Below are 16,582 nucleotides of genomic sequence, written 5' to 3' on the forward strand. Positions count from 1 at the left end.
TCTTTACCAATGTAGATGTTGCGTATAGTTTCCATAGCGATAGCAATTTCTCACTGTTGTAAAATTGTAGCACTTTAGAATTACCAGCCTGCCCTCAAGGTAATAAAAACAAAGTATTATTTGTATTGTTCTTCAGTTCAAATTGAATGAATGTAAGCAGCTATTGGTGGAAGGTCTTGCCTGGAGGGACAGACGCTTTACTGCCATCTGTAACGCTTTAATTTCTGGATGATATTGTTATTTTAAAATGGTTCTCTTTACTTAAATGTTCCAAAACTTGATGTTTTAAAAGCACTTTAGTGCATCATGTTGGTAAAAAATTTATTTTTAAATTAGATCATCTGATCGTATCCATAAATGCCTAAAGGCTGATTCTGGTATGCCATATTACACTCATTAAAATATAAACAATTACAAAATGGTTTACAATGGGTCTATCTTTCTTTTTGAATGTATTTAAGAAAATATTTAAAATTAGATCATCTTATCGTATCCTATTGAGAGACGCACCCCCTGGCGCATATACCCATGTGGTCCTTCGTCAGTATTCATCCAGATCCAGATCCAGATCCAGATTCTATTCCATAAATTTCTCGCTGCTGATCTGATTTGGTCGGCCTTACAAAATGTTTTGCGGTGGGTCTATGATCTGTAGCATATCTACAAAATAGCGTAACGCTCTGTCTACACTATCAAACTACTTTAGTTTGAAAAAAAAGTGTGATGTGCCCAAATATGGTAGTGATATGACATCATCATGTCCATACGAGGTTACATCAAGTCACATAAAGTTAAATGATAGTGTAGACAGAGCTTTATAGTCATTATAGTCAAGTCATGAAGCTAATTTTAAATTTTATTGTTATGATTAATTTATCCTATTTTTACTGTAGGTGACAATACAGTACTGTACATTTTTATTTTTCAATGTGTCTATTCTTTCTGAATGATGCAATGGGAAAAATGACAAGTATATATATACACTATTAAACGTCTTGCCAAATGCCAAGCTGTGAGTTGTACGTTAGGGATGAACAATCCTGTTCTTATTACTTCTATTAAGCTCCTCTGACTCATTATACAGGATGTTACTCTATTCCATAGTGTTGTCATTTCTTGAATACGTTGAAAGGTCGATGACCTATGGTTGCAGCAAACAACGGACAATGAGTGAGTGATGTTTTAATGCGTTTTATGTAAAATCTGTCCGTCACTTTTCATTCTCAATTAATTTTTTTTATCTTGTTTTCTTTGGTTAATAGCCAATTGGGATGTTATATTTGATGTTTAAATGTCAAACGATTGTACCATAGAGGCTGTTTCACACTTGCTCATGTTATTACTAACTTATACAGTTTAAACATTGTTTTCTTGTATGGACAATCTATTTTCTTGGCCAAAACAGGGCCCATGTCAAGCAACTAGTTAAATAATGTTCCAACAAAGGTACTGTACTGTACACTATAATATACACTTGTTGAGTGTTGAAAACCACAGTATTTACATATTTATGGTGTTGTTTTTAAAGCAGAATAATTTTCTATACTATTTTTCTAAACATTAATAATGAATATTTTGTTGATTTAACCAGCGCAAAATACTGTTCATAAAAAAAAATTGATATTTTTGTTGTTCAACAAGAATATATACAGTAACCTAAATGGTTAGCTACATTTAAAATTAAATAAATATTTTCATATACATGAAAGTTTTTATGTTCTCAAGACATTTGAAAGAACTAAATTGCATGCTTATGCAAGTCAATAAAATTGTCATCCATTAGTACTATTATTAGTAGTTAACTTAATGGCAGTGCAGTAAAATTACTGTGGAGGCGGATAATTGGATAAAATATAATAAAATAAATTATCTTCTCTACTTCAATTTTTAAACTGTTCATATTTGAAGAAAAATTTGATGATATTTTTGTATTACTATTACTAATACCATGTTGAAATGCCGGTTCTTGTCAGATCACCAAAGTTAAGCAACGTTGGGCCTGGTTAGAGCTCTGAGGGAGTCTGGGGAACTGGGATCCCATCAGGTATTTGAAATCAGCACTGCTGACTCTATGGCAGCCCCTGCATCCAGTATCTGCCTCATACGTGTTGGCTTATGCCTCTCCTCTGGTCAAGATGGGCACTGGACGAGACCCTTGATCAATGAGGATGAGACCAATCAAGGTGCTTTAAACCCATCCTGGCTTAGTTTCATCCATCATTCAATTAAATACTGGCATTGTCGTTCACGGCAGACGTTGGCCATAAAAATAAATATAAATATTTTACTGAACAAGTCATTTTAAAATAGACATGCTATCTTAAAAAGTTGCGTAAAGTTTGTAAAATGCTTCACGTCATTTAAATATACATTAAAAATCCTCAGATTTCCTTGATACATTAAATCCTTAATCCACTTAATCTCTTATCGTTCTTTTCTAAAACCTTTTTGTTTGAAACTAATCTTTTATTAGGCTTGGCGTGATGCCATCATGCGTAGGTTTTTCCCTGATGAATCTTCCGCATCTCATCATTTGATTTTTATCTTCTTCGTTCCCACCATCTCGCCCTTGTTTCCGCCTAATTTGTTCCTACACGATTTTCCAGGTGTTAAAAATTTAGTGACGGATGACGGTAACCATAATGGCATCATATTTATAACCTGGTAATCATTTCCAGAGAATACTTGTTAATTTTTAAAGATAAGATCAAAGTTAGCTGAACAAATTGGAGCTTCTAATGTTGCGGCACAATTCATGCCTCATATATTTTATGCTCATCATACTTTTATCTTATCTATGTCATCGGAGTTCAAACCATTTTCTGTTTGTAATCAAAGTTAACTGTAAATTTGATGGATAAATATTTTTAAAGAGATGGGTCTGAATTTGAAAAAATTACATGTGGCAGTTTCTAAGAATTTCAATTTAGTTTGATGCTAAAATGTACCTTCAAGTTGAAGGAACGTTGAAATCTGTTGCGGTTGGTGGCCGATCTATTACAAAAGAAACATGAATGAAGAAACAGACGTCAGTCTAAGTTCGTTTCCGAGAATTATCATTTATATTCATTTTTTGACATTCAACTTTTGTAATTATTATTAATAATTTTCTTCAGGCGTTTATTGAAATGGTTTTAGTACAATTCAGTAGTTTTTTTAGATCTTGACTAGTTTTCATCTTTTCAGGAAGAGAGGTGTTGCTACTGTACGTTTGGTTTATTAAGTGCAATATAATGTTGTGTACGCCAGGCCGAGGCTTAGTAAAATTATTATGAATACAGGACAATTACCATTACTTACCTTATGCTTGGCAATCAAACATGTTATTCGGTCAGTAATAACTACCCCCTCCCCCATTTAGAGTGAAGGTGCCCCTTCCTTCTTATTTAAAACTACCTACTACAAACCAGATGAACATTTTCAATCATACCTGCTGATTAAACGGTACAAGAGGGAGGAGAGCCTTTTACAGTAGCATCTTCCTGAAAAAAAATCAGATACATACATGGCTTTAAAAGGTTCATGCGTTGACAAATGTAAGTGTGTACTTAATAATATCATATGATAATAAGTACTATAGCCCTAATTCATATGTGTATTAAATATACTATACAATCAATCAGAACCCAATTTATAAACCAATTGGATTAACTTTAATCTGTAGTGTAAGTGTAATCTTTAGAGATTATCCTTCAGATTAATAATCACCATCATCACTTGTTACGTTGTTTAAAGACTTAACCTTTGAATTGCAACGTAGCATTTGGGATTTTAATAGAATTTGATTTTGATAACATTTTGAGAACAAGTTATTTGAAGATGAAGAGTAATTGATAAACCATCGTTTTGGCTTTTGTCCATTTGTTTTAAAAGTCATTATAATTATGATTCTGATCGTTGCAATGTGTGTCAGTGGTACAGTATATTGGTAATCTTAAAATCTGATGCTAACTAAAAGAAATACTGTAGTCCAAAGGCTGAAAAAATGTTTGGGGGACAATTACATACCCGGATATTAAATTGGCTATCAGTCAGTGAGTGATTGGTCGAGCGGTTAAGATGGTGGAACCGTAATTACATAGACATAACATCGGCAAGGGTTCGAGGCTCACTAGCTCCATAGTTCTTGTGGTAGAACAAAAGTCTTCTCAGATAAGGACTATAAACCTTGGTTCCAGTGTACACATCTAGCTCATGTGCACTTTAAAAAATCTAGTACATCTTTCGTGATGAGTAAGGGGTTACCCTGGTGTACTAGTACATCAAAGCCACTGATCATAACTGGGCCCTCTGGGTCAATACAATTCAACCATGTTGAGAGAAATGATAGTGTGAAATCCTTATCATTAGCATCCCTCTCCTAATTCGTTCGACCTTTTACTGAAATACATTTGACGCAACAAAGAAAATATTTTGAATCGTTTCCTGTGGAATTTCAAAAAGATTTTAAATGTCACTTTAATCAAATATATTATGATTGTCGTAAATGAATCGTTCTTATTTTCCAAAATTGTTATCTCTTTGTGATTTAGAGAAATTCGATATGAAATATTTTATCTAAATTGAAATGTCTTTTTTAGACATGTTCTGCAATTGCCACATTTCTTTGTCATCAACTGTTGCACTCTTTTGAACCAAACTCCATATCTTTTATGAGATATGAAATTGTGATGACTTAATGATTTAATAAAGATATATACTATTAAAAACTACAGTTACTGCCTTTTGTAATTTTGGTATCCCTGCCATCTTTTATTTTGGTACCCATGTAATGTACTGTTTTGGTATCACTCAGATTGCTCTTGTTTTTTGGTACCCATGCAATTTACTGTTTTGGTATCCCTCAGACTGCTCTTGTATTTTGGTACCCATGTAATGTACTGTTTTGGTATCACTCAGATTGCTCTTGTTTTTTGGTACCCATGCAATGTACTATTTTGGTATCCCTGCCATCTTTTATTTTGGTACCCATGTAATGTACTGTTTTGGTATCACTCAGATTGCTCTTGTTTTTTGGTACCCATGTAATGTACTGTTTTGGTATCACTCAGATTGCTCTTGTTTTTTGGTACCCATGCATTGTACTATTTTGGTATCCCCCAGATTGCTCTTGTTTTTTGGTACCCATGCAATGTACTGTTTTGGTATCCCCCAGATTGCTCTTGTTTTTTGGTACCCATGCAATGTACTATTTTGGTATCCCTCGGACTGCTCTTGTTTTTTGGTACCCATGCATTGTACTATTTTGGTATCCCTCAGTCTGCTCTTGTTTTTTGGTACCCATGTAATGTACTGTTTTGGTATTCCTCAGAACTGCTCTTGTATTTTGGTACCCATGCAATGTACTTTTTTGATACACCTCAGACTGCTCTTGTATTTTGGTACTCATGCAATGTACTGTTTTAGTATTCCTCAAACTGCTCTTTTATTTTGGTAGTACCCCTACTACAATCCTCCCCTATTTTGGTATCCCTTAATTTGCTCTATTTGTTATGGTATATAGTTATCAAGGGCGGATTGCTATAGATTTTCTCTCATAGAAATATACAATGGTCTAACAGGTGTGCCTTTAGTAAAACCGTCTATCTGATAAAGCTTGCCTTAATCGCGGAGTTAAGACCATCAGTTAAAACTGTTTTATAGCAATCTGCCAAAGGTGTACACATAAACGCACCCACATGTTATGTAAAATTACCCAGCATAATTAAACTAGCAGTAGTAGCACTTTGCCAAAAGTGTCTTTCATGCAACACGATTAATATAATATTAATAATGATTTTAAACTATCGCTCCTAACCCTCCCCTGATTGATCCTGTTCCACCCACCTCTAATTGATATGCCTAATTAATCAACAATTAAATCCGTATTTAGGAATATATGAGGAATAGGTTACCAAAAGCCTGCAAGTTATTGATAGATTGTATGTGTTCACGCTTTAAACGATTTTGCTAACAGTATTGCTACAAGTGACAGTTAGAAGTACTGATACTATTCTGGTCCTGTAAACCATAGAATATTATTATTAAAGGAAAGGAACACCCTAATATCTTACCTAACTATTATAAAAGTAACCCTACCAACTTAATATTCAGCACAATTTATGTTTAAAATCGGATTTGTAGTTTTCTAGTAAACAGGATTTTAAAGCTGTTTTCAAGACATTTGAAAATCGCCATCTTGTGCTCATGGCAGGCTGTTTGTGACGTCAGAAACGGCCGACGAAAATTTTAAGATTCGCGGTTGCATTCAGCGCTTCTATTGGCTAAGCGAATCCGCTAATATGATTGGCTAATAACCCGACATGCGGTCATGCAGGACGGCGATGACACGGTATGAGCATGCGCTGGCTTGGTAAACAAACCTTCGATCGATCTTTTCTTCTGCAAGCCAATTCGTAAATCTTTCAGCTATTGTTAATCTATTGTTACTTTTATTGCCTAGCTGTTTCAAACGGGATTTGGTAGGGGAATTAACTCGCAAACCTTCCAAACGGAGGCTGTTGGTTGACGATGCAGTGTCTACTTTATTTTCGTTCAACACGAGTTCTAGGCCTAGTAAGGCATACAGTACAGATACACTGGCCGAAAGTACACCATTCTTCGACGGCTTGTTATGCTCGAGAATGTTCTTCTTCTCTTCTTTTTTCCTCATCAGCACGACGCAAAACTAACTCTCTTTCTGTATATTCTGGTTCCAAATTTTCTGAATTATAAAAACTCCAAGCAATATTCCGAAAATATTAGGTATGTTAGGCTATTTAATTGATTTTATTTATGGTTATATCCCGCACTTCTATATTGAAATACTGTACTAAGACGATGGGCGCTTGGATTTGCTTGAATGCGTCCACCTAATCTGACGTCATATAATTGCTCTTAACCTATCAAAATGGCGCTGTTCAATTTCCGATATGTTGTCGTTTAAAAGTCTATTTTTTAACTAAATTGCTTACTATTGTACCTTGAACCATTGTAATCATGTTTTTATTACATTTATCTATAAGCACAGTGGCACATATAGCCCAGGGTGTTCCTTTCCTTTAACTTACTTTAATATAAAATGAGTGGGATGAGCTTTTCCTTTTGAGCCACATGTCATTGGACGTTGCTTGACTGTGCTTATACTGCTTTAAGATATCGGTTTCGGAATGCGTGTTAAGCTCAAAATTAAAGATATTTTTCCACGCAATTTCTAAAGATCAATTCATTACCCGACTTAATTTTGAGGAAATTTCATAACACAATCATCTTTGTTTATGTAATTTTTTAGGTAAATTTAAAATGTTTTTAAAATAATATTTTTATGTTTTAGATAATAATTGTGTTTATTTTGGAGGAGACGTTACTATGACTAGTAATTTTAATAGTAATTTTAAAGTTTTATGTAACTATTAATATTTTTATTCAGTAAAGGATTTGTACAGTATATACTCTATTGAATTGGTACATTTTTGGTGTGACTACCTGTAAATGCAAGCAATTATCCAAATAGCATAAAGTTAAAAAAAAAACCTGAAATAACACACTTTAGTTATTGTATTTCAATTCTCTTGATGAATTCAGCTGAAAATTGTTACAATGTGCTGGCCAGTCATCTCAAGTGTTTGTCCAGCTTGATCTGTTAGCCCCACATCAGCCGCGACACGGAAAGGTTACGAGAAGAAGATTAAACAAAATTCTTTAGAATAGGCCACCAACCAAACGTTGTTGCAACCTCTTAAACAGTTCAAACGTTCTTTAGTGATCAATTTCCGGTTTATTTATCCGCATTAAGTCTTTTGAATAGTCTTAACACCTTTGTAACTTCAAGATTATTATCTTCAAAGTTTTATTCTTGAAGACTTTTTGTTTTCTTCCAAAAGTAACTTTTTAAAACAAAACCCAATCGAACGAAAAGTCTTAACACCTTTGTACTTACAAGATTACTGTCTAATAAAAGTTTTAGACTTTTTGTTTTCGTCCAAAAGTTACTTTTTATAACACAACCCAACCCAAGACCAATCAACTCCTCCGCGGATGTCTGAAGTAGTACCTGCTAATTAAACACACTCATCTTTTTAAAAAAAACAGAACAGACAAGTGTCTATTGTTACAAGTGTTCACTTATTCTATTTGTCAACTAGGCACTTTGTTGAAATTAAAAATTTTATACTCAACAACTTGCGGAAGTAGTAACTCTTAATAGGCTACTTAAGTACTCAATACATAAATATGATTCATGGAAATTCAAACTTAATTGGTAAAAAGTTGAAATATAGTATATGATCAATGACTTAAATTGATACTTACAGTATATAAATTAAAACTGTATTTAATTTGTAGTATTAAAACATAATTTATGTATTATTTGTATTTGATTGAATTGAATCTTAATTGGTAAAAAGTTGAAATATAGTATATGATCAATGACTTAAATTGATACTTACAGTATATAAATTAAAACTGTATTTAATTTGTAGTATTAAAACATAATTTATGTATCATTTGCTTATTTTTGTTTATTTCTACTGTATTTTAGGTACAGTAGGCCTAACTCTAAAACATTCTATCCTTTTTTTATCATCTTTTTTTCTCAATTTTTTAAATTTTATTTTTTTAAATTTCTTTTTTTCTTCCTTTTTTCTTTTTTTCTGATATACATTTTACCATTGATATATATTTTATCTTCGTAGGTTGTTTTCCCATTTTTTTCTTTCTTTTTTTCCTTTTCTTTTTTTTTCCTTTTCTTTTTTTACCTTTTCTTTTTTTTCCTTTTTTCGGATATACATTTTACCTTTGATATATATTTTGTGGTTGTGATATAATATTGTTCTATATTTTGTAAAGAATACATCAATTCAAGTTCAAGTTCAAAAAACATTTATTTGTTCAACAATGGCATTATACAGTATAATAGGTGTGTACATAAATGAAAACATGGTAATAAGCCATCATTTGGGGTCTCCTAGAAGAAATCAACTTTCTTGTCTCGAAAAAGACCCCAGAAATAATACACATACATTTAAACTAATACAATTTACTACATAAAATAATAAATAAAAACAAAATTGATGAAAAATGCTTTAGTTTGTCATCAAAATCATTCCAGATTCGCGGTCCTGAAACAGAAATAAAATATGCTGAAATTTATTGTCGACACGTAAATTGTACTTGTGTGATTTTGTATGATGAATTAATAGATAAGACATTGTCACAACGAGTTTGGTACTTTATACTGTACAACAATACTGTACCTTTGTATTTTTATATTTTATTGTTTTATTGAATAAAGATACCGACATATTAGCTAATTAAGTAATTGTGTTAAGCTCAAAATTTAAATAGTGAATACAAATCCAGGACATTCTCCATTTTTGATTGATCCATTGAATATTAACGAGTAGCTTACGGTATAGCTTGGAGTTATCGCAAGGATATGCTTCAACGCTTTTATTAATGAAGGTTAGTCAATACATAGTCTTCAGATTATTAATAGGTTGAAATCTTGATTTTGATGAAATCTGCAAATGTCAATTTCTACGTGAAAGTTACCATTATACTTTGTATAATATTATCCAGAAAATTCTTTTATTTTCATATTATACAGAATATATTTTATATATATACTGTATACACACCAGCCTGTGCCATTTCTTTTATCCCAGTCCACTTAGGCAGCGCTTGTCTGCTTTACCTGCCCTATTTCTCTCACTTGCACTGATGAAGGGCTAGTGTTACCCGAAAGCTCTGCTAACTTTTCTGGCTGCTTTACTTTATCATTTTGATTAAGCTTTTTGCTTATTTTATTTTGGATATTTTATTTTGCATATCCATTGAGATCCAGCCACTGATGCCCACAGCACTGTTATTTTATTAGTAATTTGCCTTTGGATTTATACATATCTTGGGGAGAGTTAGTTTGTATCGACCAGACAGACAGAGTACAGTTTCTATACTATGAAGCAACAAAGGTAATTTCCAACGGAAAAGACTCGGAAATTATATTAGTTTTGACCTTATATTTATGTAACTGAGATCATTTATTTAATGACTTAAAGATATAGAATCAATATTTTACAAATTAACCTTGACACGTTTTATTAAAATTTACTCACAGGTATTTATATGCTGTTTTGTTTCCGTTTTTATTTGTAAAATTTCAAATGAAATTAATACTTTAAGGAATAAGTGACTCTTATGTTAGTATTGATTTTAAGTAGATAAAATATTCAGGAGTCTAAAAAAAATGTTAATTTCAAATTAAAAAAATGCACCAAAATATTTTTGTAAAGTTCTCCATCAATCTATTGGAGAACAATAGAAATCCAGTTTGATATTTACTTCCATTTTATTTTATTTATCGAACACCATGATAATTTAAAGTTCAACACTTAGGAAAGTGAACAAAAGATAGAGCAAAGAAGCAAAGTGCAATCAAGTTGATCACCTAAATAAATTTAAGAAAAAAAAAAAATCAGATATCAGTTTACAACAACATCATCTCCTGCTCTCCCCTATTAAAACTAAGCCAAATCTCATGAGTGTTAGGCATATATAAAAACTAAAGAATATTAAACAATTATAAACAATTATGGTAAGATTTTAGACCTAGTTCATTTTCAATAATATATTTTACCCTTACACATCCTTCCTTATTTGGTATTTGAAGGTCATGTGACAGTCCATGATTTGTTTTGTTTAATTTCATAAACTAGTTGGAAGATATCAAATGCATCCTCTCTAAAGGTTATAAAAAGACGTTTCATCGACAGCACAAACTGAATAAAAACAAACCCTCAAACAAAAATGGCAATCGATTTTAGTGTTTAAAGGGAAAGAAAATAGCAAAGATCAAGCAGGGATCACTTTGAAGCGATTAAATTGTTGAGAAATCACAAGAAAAACAGTCGATAATAAGAAATTTAGTAAATTTCAACAATGTGTGGGTGTGGATAAACGTATCTCCATAATTTTTTAGAATATATAAATTGAATTTACTTAATTTAAGAAATTTAAAATGATTCTGGAAATGTGTCAATCCATACTACATGTAACATGAGGTTTGGATAAAGAGAGAGTGTCATTGAAAGTGAAAAACAGAGGTTTAAAAACGCTAAGCCTTGTGTAAAAAGTGTAAGAAAAAGGTCATTCACCCGACCATGCGTCAGAAATACTAACTAGCAACAAATTTGGAGAAATTTACAGTCTAACCTCAGCTACAACGCAATTGATGGCAACCTCTATGCAGCGGCAACAGCAGGGGGCATACATCAATGATCGTCAAATTAATGTCTTAATTGCCAAAGCCCCCTGAAGACTCCTTTTGGTCATGCTTCAGTAGTCAAGTGAAGGATGCCGATCACCCCTTCTAAGTCTAGGTTGATATTCCATAGGCTTCACATTCTGAGATGAGAGGTGTGCTATAAACTTGTTGAATCCAGTTTTAAGAGAATGTACTTTTATACTCTAACTAGTCTACTACTCTCGACCTCTATATCCACATTCAGTTTTTTTATTTTATTTATTCATTCTGTTGATCAAGTGGATCAAACAAGGATAAAAACACAGAAAAGTACAAAAAGCAACTTATTTCTATTGTTGTCCCTACATGATACAATTATAGATATACTGAAAAAATAATTGTTTTTTTTTATCCCATTTTAATGTCACATAACAGTTATTCACTTTGACCAAAAATTGGATTGGCAAAAAAAAAATGATTTACCTGAAAAAATTCTCATTTAAAGCAAAACATAGTCAAAGAGTCTGCCAGACAATGGGTTTTTGGTTAAATGTAACTGTTTATTTTGTCTTTTTATAAGTGAAAGCATTATTTGTTTTCATTTTTTAATTTCTATTAAAGTGAAAAACTGATAAAACTGCAAAATGGCCTAATAAAAGTCTGATTTTATATATCTTTATTTTTCATGATTGTGGGGGACAATACATCTTTAAGTAATTAACAACTTCAATCACTGCAGCTTTTCAAGTACCTATCTACTACTATAAATATTAATATGAATAAAAAAAACCCAACCCAAGATTGCATTTTACCACCAAGTAACAGCTCCACTAAAATTTACTCTTACCAAAGTTTTTGAGTATTTCAGTATAGTTTTCATTTGAAAATTGTCATAACATTGTGTACAGTAATTCAATTAAATTCAATTCAACTTAACATTTATTTCTTCCTTCAAGAAAATGAGGTAAACATAACAAATTCCAGTAAAATATATAACAAGTCAATTGATGATAAAAAAAAGTATACAGATATCAATAAACGGAAGTAGGCAGTGCCCAAGAAGATAGAAATCTTGTGGCGGGCCAGCCTATTTACAGACACAGGTAATTCGGACAAAAATTAAAAAAAAAATAGGATTCAAAATACAGGAGCTAATTTGTACCAATACTTTCACTTTTTTTATATTTTTGGAACAAGAAATGTAGCTTATCCAATGACCTTTAATATGTTGTGTTGATGCTTGGAGATTTTACTAAATTGAAGGAATTTTAACAGAGAAAATTTCTATTGGCATTTGTAACACAGGTGTAACGTTTAGTTTTCTCAAATCAATTACTTGTTGAGAGCTTGTTGGCTTTTTTCACGCTGGGTGCTGTTGCCTTGGGCTGCTAAGCTACAACTTGAACACTTTACTGCAACAAAATTACAGTTTACCTGCAATAATTTGAATTAAATTCAACATTCTTTCTTAATTTGCCCTATTAACAATTTAATATAGTCTACTGGACTTACTTGTAAACAATCACAAGTAAGTCTAGTTGACTAGATTTAATTGTTTTCCAACTTTTATTATTACCTGGATGAATGATAATATCCATACCCGTAATATTTCCTACTATCTCCAAACAGCATTATCTGGACAGTATCATAACCAAATTATGTAATAAAGTGTAACATGTATCACAGGTGTCTTTATATGGTAGGGTTTGGTTAGTCTTATAGGACTATGATACATGCATCACATTTGATACAGTGTGATACTTGATGTTACAAAATTTGCCTTGATACTGTACAAATTATGAAACTGAGAATCGGCTAGATGTTGTTGACTGTTTTCCTCTTTTGTACATCTTTTTAAACATTTCTCTTAAAGATGTATTGTCCCCCGAAAACATGAAAAATGAAGATTAATTAAATCAGAATTTGAATAGGTTGTTTGTAGTTTTAATAAAGTTAATCACTTCCGTAGAAAAAAGAAAAGAAAAAAATGTTTTCACTTATAAAATGACAAAATAAATGGTAAAATTCATTGGCTGGCAGCCAATTTGACTTTTTTTTTGCTTTAAATTACAGTTTTTTCAGGTAAATACATTTTTTCTAATTTTAGGTCAAAGTGGATAAATATTATGTGATATTAAAATGGTATATTCAACAAAAAAATGTTTAATCATTATTTTTTCAGGGGGACAATACATCTTTAAGGGACCATTTATTTGTTTAAGATACAATAACAGTATGCATAGCAATGTTTAGGTCTATGAACCAACTATTTACGAAGTATACAATGAATGACTTAATGACATTAAGCAAATACAGTAATATTGTCAAAGATTGACTCTATTATAGCTTAATCAAAAATATTTATCTTAAATTAAACAACTCCAAATTAAATATTTAAAATAGACCCATGTTGAGGCCTTGTACTCTGGTTTCGAAGACCTAGCTCCTTGTATGTGTTGTTTGAATGTTTTAATTATATAGTTTAAATATTGTAAGCTACCACACTTTATTTGGAAATACTGTTAAAATGAGCCGGTGGTTCTGTAATTGATTATAAAACACCAGTAAGGATTATGAAACCAGGCAAGCTTAATTATTACCCTGGAAATTGATCTACGTTTGAGGGTTGCCCAAATATGGTTGATAGTATAGTGGTGTCCTGCTGGTGTTGTACATAGATTATTGCAAAATTACAAAAAAAAAAAATTAAAATAAAAAAGAAAATGTCTTTGAACAGCACTGCAGCCATGTATTACAGAACCAAAATTCAAAATGTACTAAAAGGTGGTGAAGTTGAATACTTAGTTTATTTACATAATGAATTGGAAAGTAAAAAAAAAAAATCAGCACATTGAACTTTGAATACAATAGACCACACTACAGCCATGTATTACAGAACCAACATTTTAAATGTACTAAAAAAAGTGGATAAGTTGAATATACTTGGTTTATTTACATAATGAATTGGAGAGTAAAGCCAACATTAAGGAACCTTAAAGTATTAGGGTCACAATGCCAACAAGGGGTAAATATTAGTTTCCATGTACTTCCATGTTCATTAGAGCGCATGTAAATTTAGCCTCAAAGGCACCTTAAAATGTTACCCCACTCATTGGAAAAATGCTTGGAAAATACATTGGTTTTGGAACATACTTACCCCTTTGAGAATATAGTATGTTTTTTCTATAGGTTTCTGTGTTTCCTATGCAAGATACTGTACCTCCACAGTCTATTATTAATGGCTTGTTGTTAACTTTCTATATACCAATTACATGGTACATGGTCCACATCTTAGCCAAGGTTCATATCTGTGAAAACAATTCAGAGCAGAATGTTTTGTAACCCACATTGCTTGATATTAATGTCAAAAATGTAGTGGAGCTGTAGCTTGGGTAACTTGTCTTCCAATCCCAAGGTCCAGGGTTCAATCCTGACATTGTGCAATGTTGTAACTCACAACTCTTTCAACTCAGCTTCTTAAGCCTCAAATGAGACGTAGTTTATAAGCATGATAAATTATAAAATAGTTTATCTATCCTGTAATTGACCAGTTGCTCGCTGTTGAATGCGTTTGGAAAACAATTTTAAAAAGTTGACGAAAAGTTCTTATTTTTTAATAGTAGGATGAAATGATTATATTATATTTGTTTGTATCTTTCAGGTACATGACTGCACAATGGTGAAATATATTTTAAACTATTCAATTTGAGTCTGAAATCAACTATAGTTTGTAATGTCTATTTTTCGTATTTTTATATAGTTTGGTCGAAAATGTAATGTGGGCTTAGTTTGGTCTGAAATGTAACGTATGTGTGCTACCTCTACAGTACTACAGTACTAGAAATATATACAAAACAAACAAAAACAAAAAAGTCCACAAATAGTTAATAAGAACAAAAAAGGAAACCAAATCTCCATTGCTAAGAGCCTGTGCTCCCCTTTTCATTTATAACGTTAAAACATTTTACATCTTACCAGAAATGTTGAAAAATTATCTATAAGAAAAGAATCTTTAACTTCATCATGGAGATAACAAATTTATTCCTAAATACCCACAACGGTAAACTGTTCTGAGTTGCTATTAACAATAGCCAAACATAATTGGTTATTCTGCAAATGTCTGCAATTCTCCAATTTCTGTTGTGTCACATCACAGTAAAAACTCATTATTGTTTACATTATGTTCACAGCCCGTTTTACTCCAACCTAAAAAAAATCAATTGATATAAATAACCTGATTTATTACAATCTGAATCATTTAAAACCAGTGAAAACAGGTCCTATGGGAATTCAACAACTTATACTTTTTTATTATCAAGATTGTTTAAAATTATTAAAATAGAAACAATGTACTTTTTATCGTAAAAAAGTTCACATCATAAATTCCGGTAGCACTTTGTCCTTGATTACCTTATAATCTTTTGACAAATTTACTCCCCCAAGATCTATTTAATGGTTCCCCAATGTGCAAAACCCTCACAAATAAAAACACAATATTTACTTAGGAAAAAAGGAAATTCCGTTGGGAAGAAAAACAGTAGTTATGTCTTGTATATTGTTCATACAGTGTTTTACCTGGAATTGAGAATGCCAGAGGTTGTGCATTGTTATTACATGCAACCTACTTCCTAGCTGTTTGTGATGTTGTTATTTATTTAACACAGCTTTACGACATGTAGGGATATGTCAGTCAAGTAATTTCATGGTCGTAGCGTGTCTTCATGAAATTTAAGTTTAATATCTGAACCAAATATTCAATTTTAACTTTGCCTGAACCATGGAGGTATAATACCTCCATGCCTGAACCAATTAGTATTTGTCTATGGTAGGTCAAAACCGAGTCAAAAAAGAGACCAATCTGTAGACCTAAGGCCGCATTTATTTCAAGAAAATCTCTTGTTTAGCGTACACTTTCAAACAATTTCAAGTATTTATTCTTTTATTGCTCCACTCAGATGTATACAAAAATTACATTGATAATAAAGATACGTAGATACATAGTTTATGGGTTAAGATACACAGAAGCCAAAGTGGCTTGTCTTTGTAGTCCTAAGCATAAACATAAAACATATACGGACGCATTACATTAACAAAAATGACATTTTGAGACAGAAAAAAAAACAAAGTGAGATAAGCAAAATATTTACAACCCCAATTTTGAAGTAGCAATAGTAGCTAAGTGATGAGGGCAAGTTTAAAATAATGTTCCTTCCTGTAGAAAAATAATTGCTTTGCGAACCAAAGATGGTTTCATCAATTTCCCAACAAAATACTGTAGTCTTTGTTTTGTTTCAAATACTTTGTTTCAGCTTATGATTTAACGACTTACAAACACCCCCTCTTCCTAAAATTATCCTTATT

At 31.8% G+C, this 16,582-nt stretch overlaps 1 protein-coding gene across 1 annotated transcript in view; it reads left to right on the forward strand.

Annotated features, from left to right (window-relative positions):
• Positions 1–14,998, forward strand: part of LOC140056231 (uncharacterized) — a 38,965-nt gene extending 23,967 nt beyond the window's left edge. Inside the window, exon 3 of the mRNA XM_072101527.1 lies at positions 14,883–14,998. The gene's annotated coding sequence lies outside the window, so the exon portion shown is untranslated. The remainder of the gene's footprint in view (positions 1–14,882) is intronic.
• Positions 14,999–16,582: the final 1,584 nt, after the last annotated feature.

Source organism: Antedon mediterranea, chromosome 8 (genome assembly GCF_964355755.1).
Source record: "Antedon mediterranea chromosome 8, ecAntMedi1.1, whole genome shotgun sequence".
Classification (NCBI taxonomy): Eukaryota; Metazoa; Echinodermata; class Crinoidea; order Comatulida; family Antedonidae; genus Antedon; species Antedon mediterranea.